This window comes from Chiloscyllium punctatum, chromosome 17 (genome assembly GCF_047496795.1).
Source record: "Chiloscyllium punctatum isolate Juve2018m chromosome 17, sChiPun1.3, whole genome shotgun sequence".
Lineage (NCBI taxonomy): Eukaryota > Metazoa > Chordata > Chondrichthyes > Orectolobiformes > Hemiscylliidae > Chiloscyllium > Chiloscyllium punctatum.
In genome coordinates this window covers 84723456-84739730 of record NC_092755.1, presented here as the reverse complement: position 1 = coordinate 84739730, position 16275 = coordinate 84723456, and the positions used below count along the sequence as shown (strand labels likewise).

Here is a 16275-nt window from a genome sequence, read left to right as displayed (position 1 = left end):
CACAACACACTCCAGCACCCAGGAACTACAAACAGCCAAAGAAAAATACCGATACATTGTAGTCAGGAAGGACGGGTGCCCAATAAACACAGTCCACCAATTTCTCAACGACAACCCCAAATAAGCAGATATGTCACCCAGAAACTCTAGCTACAATACCTTACATCAAAGGCATCTCTGAAATGAATTCCAGATTACTCAGACCCCTTTAGTATCCTGGTAGCCCACTAATCTACCAACACACTTAAACAGCGGCTAATGAACTGAAAGGACCCTGTACAAGCAACCAGCAAAATGAATGTCATTTATAAAATACCATGCAAGGACTGTAACAAATAGTACAGACAGACAGAAAACATGAACACCAGCCACCAAAAGACATGACCCACTACCACTAGTATCCTTACATACAGCTGAGGAAGGACACTACTTTGAGATAACACATCCATCATAGGACAAGCTAAAAAGAGACATGCATAGCAATTCCTCAAGGCCTGGCATTCCAACAGGAATTCCATCATTAATCACATCAATTTGGACCTCATCTACCATCCTTTGGGAAAAAGAACCAGAAATGATATCATCCACCTTAAGAAACCAAAGACACAAATAGAAAATGGGACATAAACATCAACACTTCACCCAAGGCTCATGGATGATGTTACGCAGTATGGTGACAAAACATCTGAAAACAAACCTTCAAGCTCAGCAAGCAAACTTATAACCTGAAACTCAACCTGAGCTACAAATCTTGTCAAAAACCACAAACACTTATGGGCACAATACTGCAGACACACTGAGGCAATCTGACATACTTTTCCTATCAGTAACTTTGGAAATTTCGTGGGTAAACTCAGGTGCTTCATTCATGCTAATTATGCACTGGGAAAATGAGACACAAGGTTGAGATCAGAACAGAGGCAATGGTGATTAAGGACCAACTGTTTTTCACCATTCAGTAGCAAAAGAGAAGTGCTGCTAAAGCTTCCCAACAGGACATTGTCTATTCAGAGCTCAGAAGCAATTTCACTTGGTACAGGCTAGTTGGCTGTGCGAAGAGGGAGACAGACAGACAGAGAGATGCAGAGGTAAGGCAGAACTTGGCACTGATGAACAAAGTCAATAGCTTAGCCATGGAGGAAATGTGGAAATTCCATTTGGAGAGCCCAAGTAATCATTTGGGAACGTGATGGATAAAGGAGATTAAGCATGGAGACATCGTGGTAAGGAGCAGCAGCTGTTGATTAGTCTCATGATACGGATGAAAAAGGCTGAAGAATTGAAAAAAATGTTTAATTGCTCCCAGGCAGCAAAGCATGGCTAAAGGTCCAGCAATTAATCCATTGCAGTGCAACAGGATGTTGTGACAACTCAGGACAGGCATCTAAAGGGAATCGATTAATGTTGACTGAAGCAAATCACGACAATGAGATACAGTAAAGACTGCGAAAAGAAAAAAGGATAATAGGCGCTTTCTCCAGGGATTCAAAATTAGAGAATGAGTCACCAACTAAAACAGACTGAAAAAGTGATACAGCCAAATAAGTCACTTTGATGTAACACTTCATGATGGCAATTTGATAGATGACTCAATGGTGGCAGCTTGGCAATGAAAGAAAAGAAATGAAATCAGTTTTCAGTAGGAGATTTAGGTGATGATTAATTAACTAAAGGAGACATCAACAGCACTAAAGGAATGGACACTTCACTACACTAAATTATTCAAACAATTCTACTTGAGGAAGCTGCAGGAGTATTACCATTAATCATAAGTGTAAATTACCCCAATTTATAGAGTCATAGAGATGTACAGCACAGAAACAGATCCTTCAGTCCAATTTATTCACGCCAACCAGATATCCCAACTCCTAATCTAATCCCATTTACCAGCACCTGGCCCATATCCCTCCAAACCATTCCTATTCAAAAATCCATCCAGAGGTCTTTTAAATTGTTGCAATTGTACCAGCCTCCAGTACATCCTCTGGCAGCTCATTCCATACACGCACCACTGTCTGCGTGAAAAGGTTGCCCCTTGGGTCTCTTATATCTTTCCTCTCTCACCCTAGACCTATGCCCTCTAGTTCTAGACTTCCCCCAACCCAGGGAAAAGATTTTGTCTATTTATCTTACCCATACCCCTCAATTTTGTAAACCTCTATGAGGTCACCCCTCAACCTCTGACACTCCAGGGAAAACAGCCCCAGCCTGTTCAGCCTCTCCCTATTGCTCAAATCTTTCCAAGCTTTTGGGACTTATCTCAACAGTGGAGTGCAACTGTACCAAAACAGCATGTGCACTTTGTGGAGAAATTGATGGATATTCTTGAGCACTGTAGCAGACTTCATAGACACCCAAACTAAAAGTAGAAAACATTATTTGAAATGGAGATTGGAAGTATATTTTAAAAAGTGAATAAGTCAGGAATGGTACGATCTGGATGTAAGAGGAGGAAAAATAGTATTACCAGAACCTACAACACAACCTGTTGCGATTACAACATTTTGGGAACACAAAGAGGCCTCATTTCAGCATTTTTAAATGGATAGCAAGTTGTTTCAGTGCTCAAATATTACAAATTCTTAAAATCAAGACAGTGTAAAGTAGCGGTTCCATTCAGCAGTAAACTTGCCTGCCCGTATCATTAAAACTTAACATGAGTAAACATGTTGTTATATGCTTCTCCAAATGAAGTACCAAAATAGGCTGTGGAAAGCATTTATAACAACGTTGCCTTTATCACCATCCAATCATTTATCCAACAAAGTCTCTAAGAAAAAGATCTATCTTCAATTGACAAAGCCAGCCCTCTTTTAGCCTTAGCAGAAATAAATCTTGAATCAACTCCACTCCTCTTGTAGACTGAACCCAGAGGGAACATGCACCTCGAACATTCAGATTATCAAAATTCACTTCAAAATACCCATCCAGCCACCAAGGATCCACATTTCTAACTCCACTGTACACCTCTTAGTCATGTTTTTGACACCCCGAGAGTTTTGACTGCTTTCCATTCATTCACAAACTCCAACTTATTCACATCACTCAAATCAGAATTTTAATTCCATTTGCTATCCACAAGCCAACACAAATTCTTAAAACTCAGCCTCGTGCAATAATTAATAAATGAGACTAACTCTCCCTCCCTCTGCAGCATTTTTCATCTGTCCATTTCAGTTCATATCGTGGCGATGCCTTCACTCCTCTGAACCAAATTATAAAATGATTTGGATAAATCTTTGAGCCTGACCACAACTCATTTTTCCCTCAATCCTTATATTTGCTTTGTTGACCCGTTTTCAACAAACATTGCTCACCCTTCTCCCACTGAAAGTCCATTTCTAGTTATCTAACCATGAAGCATGTTAAGTCTTAGCACAGTTAAAATAAAAGGTTTACAATTGTGACTCTTCAGTTTACCCTGCTGTGAATCACAGCATAAAAGGTAGTCGTGTATTTCAGCCAGTAGCCCAGTTTGCTAAATCACTTGGGCTTTCTGCAAACTAAATACTCTCAAATTAAAATAGAGATATTTCAACTTTTTCAGGCAGAGGGTGGAGCGTGTGTGGAATGAGCTGCCGGAGGAAGTAGTAGAGGCTGGTACAATTGTAACATTTAAGGCGGCATCTGGATGGGTGTCTGAATAGGAAGGGTTTGGAGGGATATAGACCAGGTGCTGGTAAGTGGGACTAGATTGGGTTGAGATATCTGGTCGGCATGGATGGGTTGGACCCAAGGGTCTGCAGTATATCTCTATGACTACATGATCTGCCTTATGCCCATATTACTTCTATGCCTTGCTTCCTAATATTAAAATGCCTTTTACTTGCCTTATCTCTCTAGTCACCCTGATTAGGCAATAGACATGGGAGCAACAATTAGACCATTAAGCCTAATGAGACTGCTCTGCCATTCAATCATGGCTGATAAATGATTCTCAACTTACTTAAAAGATGAAACAGCACTTTAAGAACAGTAACACTGGACTCTCAACAGGTGAGCCATAACTCAAAAAGCAAAGGAATTTCATTCAATTAAAGCCCTTGATGCAAAGTAAAACAGAGAGAACTGGATCCTAAATGGCCACGGGAGGAATTTACTCAGCAAATATGTGCAGCAATGACTCAAGCATCTGGATACTGCTCAGAAGGAAAGTCCACACAGTTTAACATGGGATCAATTTTCTATTCTTAAATTTGCCCAATTTTTCATTGTTTCGTGGGACATGGGCATGACCAAAGGAAAAAATGTAATGTCTATCCTATATTGCCTTTGAACCGAGTATCTTCTTGGGCTAATGTAGAGAACAATTAAGAACCGTTCATCTTACTGTGGATTTACAGTAACACATAGGCCAGATCGGGAAAGGCTGGCAGATTTTTTTGACTGGATATTAGTGAAAAAAGTAGATTTCCAGAAAAATTCATGCTATAGTCATTGTTACCGAGTCTAGCTTGATGCTTCAGATTTATTCAGGAAATTTATATTCCATCAGCTGTCGTGGTCCGAACTGTACTGGGATAAAGTGTGCATTAAACTGAGCTGCAGTGACATCACCACTTTGTCACCCTCTTCCTCAATGCATTTGGATCTTCTAGATCCAAAGAAAACTGCATCTGAGTGTTGGCGATCTTGATAAAACACAAAAGGACTGGTTTAAATCCTCCATGTTTAATACTGGCAAGTTTGCCAATTGTTAGACTGATAGCTAAGGTACTAATGAGGCAAGGGCTTGGCTATTTCAATTTTGAGTAATGTAATGCTCGAATCTGGTCTAGAATGCTCCATCTCATCAATTACACAGTTTGAATAGGCAGCTGTGGGGAGTGTGGTCACATAGCTGAACAGCTGCAAATAACCAAACAGCAACATCATTCCAGCACTTGGACACAATTATTTGCAGCTTAACGTCAGCTCCAGTAATGCAGAGTCAATACTGCAACAATAAATTGAATCTCTATAGTGCCTTTTTCAAAGTCAAGCACTCAAAACATTTCAGAGGAGCATTATCAAACATTATTTGGCCCCAAGCCACACAAGGTCAAATGAGACAATGTGGGTTGAACTGAAGAATAGAAAAGCATCAATCACCCTTCTGGCCAGAAAGACTCCAAAACAGTTTAAAGGGAGAAGGAAGAATAAATATATAGGCACATTAATGTTCTGCGTAACACCAACAAAATCAGGGATTTAAATGACACCAATAACATGATTCTATTTTGTGAATTATTGCATGGACAATAGAATTTAAAAGTACAGACACTTTGTTGGTCATTAAGTTTACATCTTGAGTACTGCATACAGTTCTGGTCCCCTTACTTAAGGAAAGACATGATCACATTAGAAACAGAAGTTCTCTTGATTGATTAATGGGGTAAAGGGTTATCTTATAAAGAAACATTGGCAAGGTTGCTCTATACTTACTAGAAGGGAAAAGGCAGGGGGAATGCATAAGGTGGTTTTCTCTTAGGAGAGTAAGGATATTTATCTATTTATGAAGACAAGGAGAAGATTTTTCATTCAGAAGATGACAAATCTGAAATTCACTTCCTCAGAGAGCAGTGGAGGCTGGGTCATGGTGCATTTTTAAGGCAAAAGGTAGATGGATTATTGACTGTAAAGGAAGCCAATTTGGGCAGAAAATGAGAATGGGAGGTCACAAATTAAATTTGCCCAGACCTATTAAATGGTGAACAGGCTCCAGAACCAAATAGCCTGTTCTAATTCTGAGTCCATATGTTCTTAAGTATGTGTTAATTGAAGTAGATAACTTATGAAGGCCTATACACAATTGTTTGATTTGATTAGATTAGATTACTTACAGTGTGGAAACAGGCCCTTCGGCCCAACAAGTCCACACCGCCCCGTAACCCACCCATACCCCTACATCTACAACTACATCTACCCCTTACAAAACACTACAGGCAATTTAGCATGGCCAATTCACCTGACCTGCACATCTTTGGACTGTGGGAGGAAAACCGGAGCACCCGGAGGAAACCCACGCAGACACAGGGAGAACGTGCAAACTCCACACAGACAGACAGTCTCCTGAGGCGGGAATTGAACCCGGGTCTCTGGCGCTGTGAGGCAGCAGTGCTAACCACTGTGCCACCATGCCACCCACCAATTTCCCTTTGTCATATGTTTAATGACCAGAGGTTTTAAATTTAAACAAATTTAAAAGTACAAGATGACACGCCAGGAACTGGCCAATGGGTTTAGGTGGAACATCTTTATTTCAGCCAGCATATATTCAACTATGATTTAAAAAGGTAGTACAATTCCAGTTTTCTTTACATGAATTATCGCAAATTCTAATATTAAAGTGGTAATTTAACAAACCTGGCAGCTCCACTAACAGCATTGTAAAAAGAACAAAAAGGTGTGGGCCTCACTCATTGGCCTAGCATTTATTGCTCATCCCTAGCTGCCCTAGAGGTGGTGGTGGGTGAGCTGTCCTTCTTGTACCAATGCAGTCAAATTATTGTGATGACACCCACAATGGGATAAAAAAGCTCTAGGATTTTAACCCACTGACATTGAATAATCAACAATGTATTTCCAAAGCAGGATGGCAAATGTCTCTTGTCCCTATTCCAATGAACCTGTCCTTGATCACAAATTTGGAAAATAGCGAACATCTATAGTGCACCTTGTAAATTTACACACTACTACTGCTACTGTACAATGGTGGTGGGGGGAGTGAGTGTTCATGTATGCAGTGTGAATTAAGCTGGCTGATTTGTCCTGGATTGTGTCAAGTGTTCCTAGAGCTGCATTCATCCAGATGAAGTTGGGGGAGTATTCCATCACACTTCTGATTTGTGCCTTGGAGATAATGGACCGACTTTAGGGAGTTGTAAGGCAAGTTACTTGTTGCATTATTCCTCGTGACTGATCTGCTCTTGCAGCCACATTTATATGACTGGTTCAAATGAGTTTTAGTCAATGGTGACACCAATGTTGATTCAGCAATGGCAATGCCACTGAATCGCAAGGGATGACAGTTAGATTTGCTCTCACTGGATAGGTTATTGCCTAGCACTTGCGTAGCACAAATGTTATTTGCCCCTTGTCAGTCCAAATCTGAATATTTTCCAGGTCTTGCTGTGCTTAGACATGGGCTTCTTTGGCATCTGAAGCTGAAGTTGGGAATGGTGCTGAATATTTTGCTCATGATTACCATTTTTGACCTTATGGTGGTATGAATGTCACTGATGAAGGAGCTGAAGATGTTTGGCCAGAGGACACTATCCTGGGAAACCCCTGCAGAGATATCCTGGGCGGCACGGTGGCACAGTGGTTAGCACTGCTGCCTCACAGCGCCAGAGACCCGGGTTCAATTCCCGCCTCAGGCGACTGACTGTGTGGAGTATGCACATTCTCCCCGTGTCTGCGTGGGTTTCCTCCGGGTGCTCTGGTTTCCTCCCACAGTCCAAAGATGTGCAGGGCAGGTGAATTGGCCATGTTAAATTGTCCGTAGCGTTAGGTAAGGGGTAGATGTAGGGGTATGGGTGGGTTGCGCTTCGGCGGGGCGGTGTGGACTTGTTGGGCCGAAGGGCCTGTTTCCACACTGTAAGTAATCTAATCTAATCTAATCTAATCTAATCTAAAGATGACTGCCCTTCATCAACTTCTCTTCAGTCAGAGAGTGGTGGCAGAGTGGACTCGATGGCCAAATGGCCTTACTTCCACTCATGTGCCTTATGTTCTTCACTACAAACATCTTTCTTTGCACCACATATGACTCAAACCAGCAGGAGGCCCCACCTAACTCCCAATGACCTAGATTTGCTAGGATTCCTTGATATCACTGTTAAATGTAACTGTAATGTCAAGGGCAGTGACTCTCAACAGTAAAAAGCACAGCATAGAAGTACCACGAGTAGGTGCTAGAGTAGGCTATTCAGCACTTAGAGCCTGTTTTGCCATTCTCTCTTTTGTCTTGATTGCTCAAGGACCAGAAAGAGGTTGGTCTTTGGCTCAAATATCCTCCACTTGGTGTCCTCAGCTTCGTGTAGTGGAGAATTTTAACATGCATAACTCTCCAAGCAAAGAAAGTTTTCCTTGATCTAATCCCAAATAGTCAACCCTCTATTCTAATACTATGACTACTATTTCAAGATTTCCTTGGTTCAGGAAATATCTTTCCAGCATCTAAGCTATCAGACTGCTTTTAAAAAAAGTGACATTTCAATATAATCACCTCCCAAACCTTTAGAAGTATGGAATGCAGGACTAGTCTATGGTTTCCTTTTTTAAAAGGATAAATTGACTAGCCTCCCATGTACTTCCTGAAGCCAAGTATATCCTTCCTTAGTTAAGGGGTTCAAACCAGAGATGTGGTCTCAATTAAAAAAGACAACACACAAGACATCTTTACTTTTGTACGCCAATTTCTTTTGCTAAGAAAGAAGCTGTATTAAATTTTTAATAAAAAAGTGAGTCATCTCACCTTTATCAAGATTATATTCCATTTATACCTGCCACAAACAGTTCAAGCCCAATATTTACTGTCCCTGTGACAGGAAGTATGATCTAGATATATTGGGTATTCTGTCAACAGACCTGTTAATATATATGCTTAAGTGCAAAGAATTATTGCTCTTTTTTTAGAAACTGACCATTGTTATCCTTTTTCAAAACACAGCACACAATATGGGATTCACATTTATTAACATGGAAACAACTGTTTACTCAATACTCAATCTCCAATTAAAGATGGCAAACACACAATGTCAATTCTGAAACAAATGCTCAAAGAAATAATAATGTGCTGTGGTAGGAAATTTTCACGAGCAAACTTTTAGTTTGTTTTAAATAGCTTCTATACAATTGGCAAATAATCAAGGAGTGGTAGAAAACAGACTGCAACACTGATCCTCTCACACCAACTGGCCACATAAAGCTAAAAGCTTTTCTACTATGCAGAGCCCAAGAGAGTACCTGTAACTTCAAAACTTTTAAAATTCCTTCAAATCAATTCCAAAGAGACTCCCCTGATAGCTTGATAAGTTTGGCATTTGCCTGGACCTGGATTCCTGAAGAAGGGCTTATGCCCAAAATGTCGATTCTCCTTCTCCTTTGATGCTGCCTGGCCTGCTGCGCTTTTCCAGCAACACATTTTTGGGCTCTGATCCCCAGCATCTGCAGTCCTCACTTGCTCCCACTTGCCTGGACCACCTATTCATTTCCATGCTTTATACCAATGGTAAACGCAAGTCAGTATTAGCTGAAATGATAGAACTGGGTGTAAGAACTGCCCACCACCACAAGTAAGACAACCAAATTACCTGTCCTGCTTGGCATCTAACAAGCACTCCTTAAAAGTATATTAACTAGGTATGTGGTTAAAACAACACACTGCTGTGTGGCCTGTTTTTTTAAACTTGTCAAAAACTCACATGAACTGTGTTCACTTGCACGTAGTATACAAGGTGCACCCATTACATCATATTTTAGCCAGAAGCTGTTTCAGAGCAAGAGAACTGGTGGGAAAAAATACTTCTTTACAAAAACCTATGAAAAGCACTGAAACACTGCAATTTGAACTGCATCTACAAGGAAATCGCATTTACAAGGCAAAAATTAAAATTACTTGCTTAGAATCTTGTTTAATCAACTTCAACTTTTATCTGAAAAAGGAAACTGCTGAATCTCTACAAGTTTGTATAAAGAAACTAGATCCACAGCAATGTGGTTGACTTTCAACTGCTCTCTGAAATGGTCCAGCAAATCAACAGGTGCATTATCACTATGGAGTCTCAAAAAAAATTAAACTGGAGGGTCCACTTAGCATCAAGCTCAGCACCAGAAAAGACAATGGCAGAAACCGCTGTTGACACACCAAAGTCCCCTTACTTACATTTGGAGTCTGGTGACAAAATTGGGAGAGCTGTCACACAAACTAGTCAAGCAGCAGCTTGACATAGGTTATACTCAATCATACCTTACAGACAATGTCCCAGCCACCATCATCAACATCCCTGAATTTGTCCTGACCCAAAGGCAGGACACATGTAACAGAGGTGGCAGCACAGAGGTAGATCGTCAGGAAAGTTGCCCCAAGAGTTGTCAAAATTGACTCTGGACCCCAAGTCATCTCATGGCATCAAGTTAAACATGGGCAACAAACTCCTCTGCTAATTCTACAGAGCACTTACGTTGAACTGTAAAGATGAACTTTATTTCTATGTCTTTATATTCTGTGTTTTGGTTTACTTTTCTATGTTTTAAGATGACACCAGAGAGTGGCAGCACCATACAAGACTTTTCACTGTATTTTGTAACAGGATTCATGTGACAATGAATAAACCAAATGAAATAAATCAAAACCATGTACCGTCCTCTCTCAACTGGTGAAGTGATACTCCTTCACCTTGAGTGACACTTAGAGCGGAAAGGGTGCAAAATGGGGTGGGGGATTTCCACGTCCACATAAAGATTAGCTTAAACAATAGTGTCAAGCTAATCAGGTATCAAGGGCTTAGCTGCCAGACTGGGTCTGTGAATGGTGGTCAGGGTACCAGGATGGAAAAAAAAAATCATACTTGACCACATCCTTATCAATCTGCCAGCTGCAGATGCAAGATCAGCTTGATAACAGTGAGCACCACACAGCCCTTGTGGAGACAAAGTCCTGCCTTCACTTTGAGAATGCCCTCCATTGTTTTACCTGGCAATATTACAGCTTTAAATAGGTTGGACTTTGAATGGATCTGGAAACTCAAGACTGGGCATCCATGAGATACTGTTGTCTATCAACAGCAGCAGAATTGCACTCCAGTACAATCTTAAAAACACGCGACCCAGCATATGTCCCACTCAGCCACGACCATTAAGCTAGGGGATCGGCACTGGTTCAAAGGAGGGTGCAAGAGGGTATGCCAGGAAAAGCACCAGACATAACTAAAAATGAAGAGTCAAGCTGGTGAAGCTACTAAACAGGACTACCTGCATGCCAACCAGCATAAGCAGCGTAGACAGGGCTAAGCAATCCCCACCATCAACAGATCAGATGTAAGATCTGCAGTTCTGTCACATCCATTCGTGAATACTAACAGACAATTAAACAACTGATTGCTGTAGGTGGATTCCAAATACCCTCAAATTATGAAAGTGATCAATACATCAGAACAAAAAAAAAAATAAGGCTAACACATTTGCAGTAATCTTCAACCAGAAATGCTGACTGGATGAGCGCGCTCTGTTTCATACAGTAGTCATGATTTGGAGCAACCGGTGATGGTCAGTGGTGGCCAGCATCACAGGTGCCTCCCTTCAACCAATTCGATTCACTCCACATGAGAATCAAAGTAAATACTGTTGGCACTGGATACTGCAAAGGCTATGAGCCCTAAAAACATTGCAGCAATGGTACCAAAGACTTGCGCTCCAGAACTTGCTGCTCTCTGAGTCAAAGTCTTCCAGTATACTCACAACACTAGCTTCTACCCAACAATGTGGAGAACTGTCCAGGTTATGTCCTGGACATAAAAAGCAGGATAAATGCAATGTGGCCAACTACTGTTCCATCAGTCAATTCTTTATCAGCAAAATGGTGGAAGGTATCATCAATTGTGCTATCAAGAGTTCAGAGGTCACCGGACCCAAAACATTAACTCGGATTTCCCTGCACAGATGCTGCCAGACCTGCTAAGTTTTTCCAGCAACTTCGGTTTTTGTTTAATAACAGCATCTGCAGTTCTTTGTTTTTGTTTGGGACTATAACCTGCTGAGTTTCTCAAGATACTGATGCATGAAGATATCTTCCAGATGGGTCCAATGAATATTCATTTCATTCATATATAAAAAAAATCAACTCTCTGAACTTTTAGTAAATTGATCATGATAGATAATCAGGGAGCAAACAACTCTGTCCTGTAGATGCAGAAGCCAAAACCCTTCTGACCGTATCGCAATTCAAAAGCCAACTTAAACTTGGGTTCCTCTTTCTTAGGCCAGTTTTCTATGAAGTCCAGTTAACATTTAACATCTGCAAAATATATGAACATTATGCATTTTCAGAATCAAAGCATTTAGGAACACTTTTAACTAGAATCAACCTGCACTCAAACTCCAAGTGTGACCTCAAACAAGTAACAGTTTGTTTGCTCTCTTTTAAAAGACAGATAAGCCATTGCCCACAGTCCAAAAGGGCTGTTTCAGCTCTCAGCTCAAACCCAAAACAGAGTTCAAACAAAGACCAAAAGCACTCTTCATATTTTGTTCATTTTCCTTAGTCCTTTCCCATACTTCGAACTTATGGATTTCACTTCAGGGAAAAAAAAATACTGTTCTGCAAAATTGAGAAGAAATGGAGCATAATTTAAGGTAACTGCCCATCAAAAATCGGAAAAAAAAGCTTATACCTACCCTGTGTACAGAGCTCTGAAGAAGAAACCCGTTAGATGCTAGACATTAGATCCACAACTGGCTTAGACTTTTTCTGGAAATCTCTTGTGCTAGAAAAGATAAAATAAATCACATTTCAGACCTTGACATCTTAACATTGAGACAACTCAAAAGTAGAACAAACATGCCTTTTAAATAGTAGCTGAACACAGCAATTATGCCATAGCAAGTATGAACTTGGAAACAAAATTTGTAGCTAACTATTTTGATACATTATTAAAAAGTGAAGCCTATTTAAATGCTGTATTTAAAGCTACACAAACAGACATCACACCGTTTTCCCCCCAGGGTCCACATTTGGACTGACATTTCTTCGGCAGCAGTTGAATTGGGAGGGGCAACAGCAAGGACCAGAGGCACGACAGGAAGGTAAATTTAAAATATATAAACTTACCCAGTGTATAGGCTGACCGCATGCTGAGCGGGAGTGGACATGGGATTGCTAGGTAAATGAGGCTTTATATTCGAGCAGTTGCTTTACCCGAAACACTACTCGAGTAGTGTCTTCCACCCATCCTCCTCTTCAAGCAAAAAAAGGTTCATGCGCCAGATTGGTAATTAGACTAGTTTTTACTTTAAAATTTTCAGTAGTCTCATTAAGAATTTACAATGTTGGGAAGAGGGGTTAGGGCAGTTAAATAGTCCACATGCAGAATAGGAGAGTTATGGGTCACCACTAGCGCCCCTGCTAACTGCATCTGCAGAAAGTACACCCAACTCCAGTTCCTTAAAAACTGTGTTAAGGAACTGGAGTTGGTGCTGGATGAACTTTGGATCGTTCGGGGAGGCAGACGGGGTTATTGAGAGGAGTTACAGGAAGATGGTCACACCTCAGGTACAAGGAGGTAGATGGGGTACTGCCAGGGGATGGAAAGGGAACCAGTAGGCAGTGCACGGATCCCTGTGGCCGCTTCCCCCCAACAGTTATGCTGTTTGGATACTGTTTTGATGTTGTGGTGGGGGGAGGACTTACCAAGTTAAGTAATGGGGCACAGGTCTCTGGCATAGAGTATGTTCCTGTTCCTCATAAGGGAAGGGGGAAAAGAGGAGGCAAGCATTAGTCATTGGGGATTCCATAGTTAGGGTGACAGATTGGAGGTTCTGTGGGAACGAGAGAGACTCACTGTTGGTATGTTGCCTTCAAAGTGCCAAGGTTAATGATGTCTCGGATTGGGTTTTCGGGATCCTTGGAGGGGGAGGGGGAAAAGCCCCAAGTCCTGGCCCACATAGGCACCAACGACATAGATAGGAAGAGAGATGGGAATTTAAGGCAGAAATTCAGACAGCTAGGGCAAACAGTTATCATCTCTGGTTTGTTGCCTGTGCCACGTGCTAGAAAGGCAAGGAATAGGGAGAGAGGGGAGTTGAACACGTGGCTACAGGGATGGTGCAGGAGGGAGGGTTTTGGATTTCTGGATATTGGGGCTCTTTCTGGGGTAGGTGGGACCTTCACGAACAGGATGGTCTTCACCTGGACCAGAGGGGTACCAATGTCCTGGGGGGATATTTGCCTACACTCTTCGGGTGGATTTCAACGAATTCAGCAGGGGGATGGGAACCAAAATTGTAGTTTCGGTCTACATGAGGTTGAGAGTAGTGTGGCCAGAAATAAGTTTCAAGGTTGCAAGATGGCACTGGCAAGCAAGAAGCTGTTTTGATGTGCGTCTACTTCAACGTCAGAAGTATCCAGAATAATGTGAATGAACTTGCAGCATGGGTTGATACCTGGGATTTCGATGTTGGACACATGAATCGAGCTGGGACAGGAATGGTTGTTGCAAGTTCCAGTAAATGTTGCAGCAAGGACAAAGAAGATGGTGTTTTTTTTGGGGGGGGGGGGCATTATTAGTCAAGGAAGTATTACTTTTGCAGAAAGGACGTTAGAGGACATGTCTACTGAGGTTGTATGGGCGGAGGTTAAAAACAGGAAAGGAAAGGTCACCCTATTGGGAGTTTTCTTTTGGCCTTCAAATAGTTCCAGGAGATGCAGAGGAAGGGATAGAAAAGATGATTCTTGATAGGAATGAGTGTGACAGGGTAGTTGTTACGAGGGACTTCAACTTTCCAAATATTGACTGGGAATACTATAGTTCAAGTACTTTAGATAGGTCAGTTTTTGTTTAATGTGTGCAGGAGGGTTTTCTGACATAGTATGTAGACAGGCCAACAAGGGGCGAGGCCACATTAGATTTGGTACTTGGTAATGAACCAGCCAAGGTTCATTAGATTTGGAGGTAGGTGAGCACTTTGGTGATAGTGACCACACTTCAGTTATGTTTACTTTAGTGATGGAAAGGAATAGGTATATATCACAGGGCAGGAGTTATAGCTAGAGAAAAAAGGCAATTATGATGAGATTAGGCAAGATTGAGGATGCACAAGATGGGGAAAGAAACTATAGGGATGGGCACAATTGAAATGTGGAACTTATTCAAGAAACATGTGGCTACAGGGATGGTGCAAGAGGGAGGGTTTTGGATAATTAGGGCTCTTTCTGGGGTAGGTGGGACCTCTACAAACAGGATGGTCTTCACCTGGACCAACCTCATGTCTACTGCTGGTCCTTCACATGTATGTACCTGTCAGGCAGGCAGGAAGTTGTCAAGTATGGGAGCCGTAGTTTACTAGGATGTTGAATCTCTTGTCAAGCAGAAGGAGGAGGCTTATGTTGGGATGAGATGTGAAAGGTCAGTTAGGACACTTGAGAGTTACCTTTATTTTCAATTTCAGGACAGTCCAAAGCATCAATGCACAAAAAAGGATAAAACATTTGCAAAATTCGTCAGTCCAGAGTGCAAAGTGGAAAATCCATACTGGCCTTTTCTGCAGGACTGCAGAATCACAGATACCAGTCTTCAGCCAATTTGACTCATTCCACATGATATTAACAAACCACATTGCAAAAGCAACTGTACTGAAGACCCTGACTCTAGTTCTGGTTAGATCACAAGCTATACTAATCTAGCATAAAACACCACAAACATTTAGCCAGCAATATGGGCAAATTATCCAGGCATACCTGTGTGCAAAAAGCACAAATCCAAGCCAGCAAATTACCATCCACCAGTCCACTCTTGATAATCAAAGTGATTATCAAAGGGTAGCCGGCAACGCTTGCTGGTTACGAATGCTCACTTTGGGTTCTGCCAATGCCACTCAGCACATGCCCTCAAGACAGCCTTGGACTAAGCTAGTACAAAAATTAAGAGTGACTGCCCTTGATATTAAGTTATTATTCTACCAACGATAGCATGGCAGAAATATAAGAGCTAAACTAGATTTACACATAAGTTAGAAATGATGGTTACTGTTTTAAAGAGGCTGATTACTGCAACCATCCTTAGCTGCTTCATCCAGGACTTTCTCTGAAAGTTCACAATTGGGGTGGTTAACTGATGACTACACAATATTCAGTGCCATTCTCCATTCCTCCAAAACAGAACTGGTTTGTGTCCAAACATGGGAAGCAAAACCTAGGTCACATTAGACTTGGGTTGTTGCTTCATTAACATTTGTTGTATATATGTGCGAGGCAATGACCATCATGGATGAGAGATGATGGCCCCCACATCTGTCATCTTCAGTATCCATTCCCTTTACCATCCAGAGTTCAGGGTTTACCATCTACACAAAGCACTGCAGTAACTCAAAGTTCTCCAGCAGCAACTTCCAAACTTTTGACCATTTAGATTAAGGCAATAATTGCATGGGAACAAAACCACCAGCAAGCTGCCCTTTAAGCAACACAGCATCCTGACATGAAACTATAATCACCTATGCCACAATATTACTAGATCTGCCTTTCTAATAATACTGTGGGCATACATTTACTGAATGCACTGTAATGTTTAAAAAGGT

At 41.4% G+C, this 16275-nt stretch overlaps 1 protein-coding gene across 9 annotated transcripts in view; it reads right to left on the bottom strand.

Moving 5' to 3' along the window:
- The window catches only part of arvcfb (ARVCF delta catenin family member b), a 303746-nt gene that overhangs the window by 196346 nt on the left and 91125 nt on the right, over positions 1-16275 (bottom strand). For all 9 annotated transcript variants that reach the window (XM_072587755.1, XM_072587754.1, XM_072587759.1 and 6 more), the window contains exon 3: positions 12379-12467. The gene's annotated coding sequence lies outside the window, so the exon portion shown is untranslated. The remainder of the gene's footprint in view (positions 1-12378; positions 12468-16275) is intronic.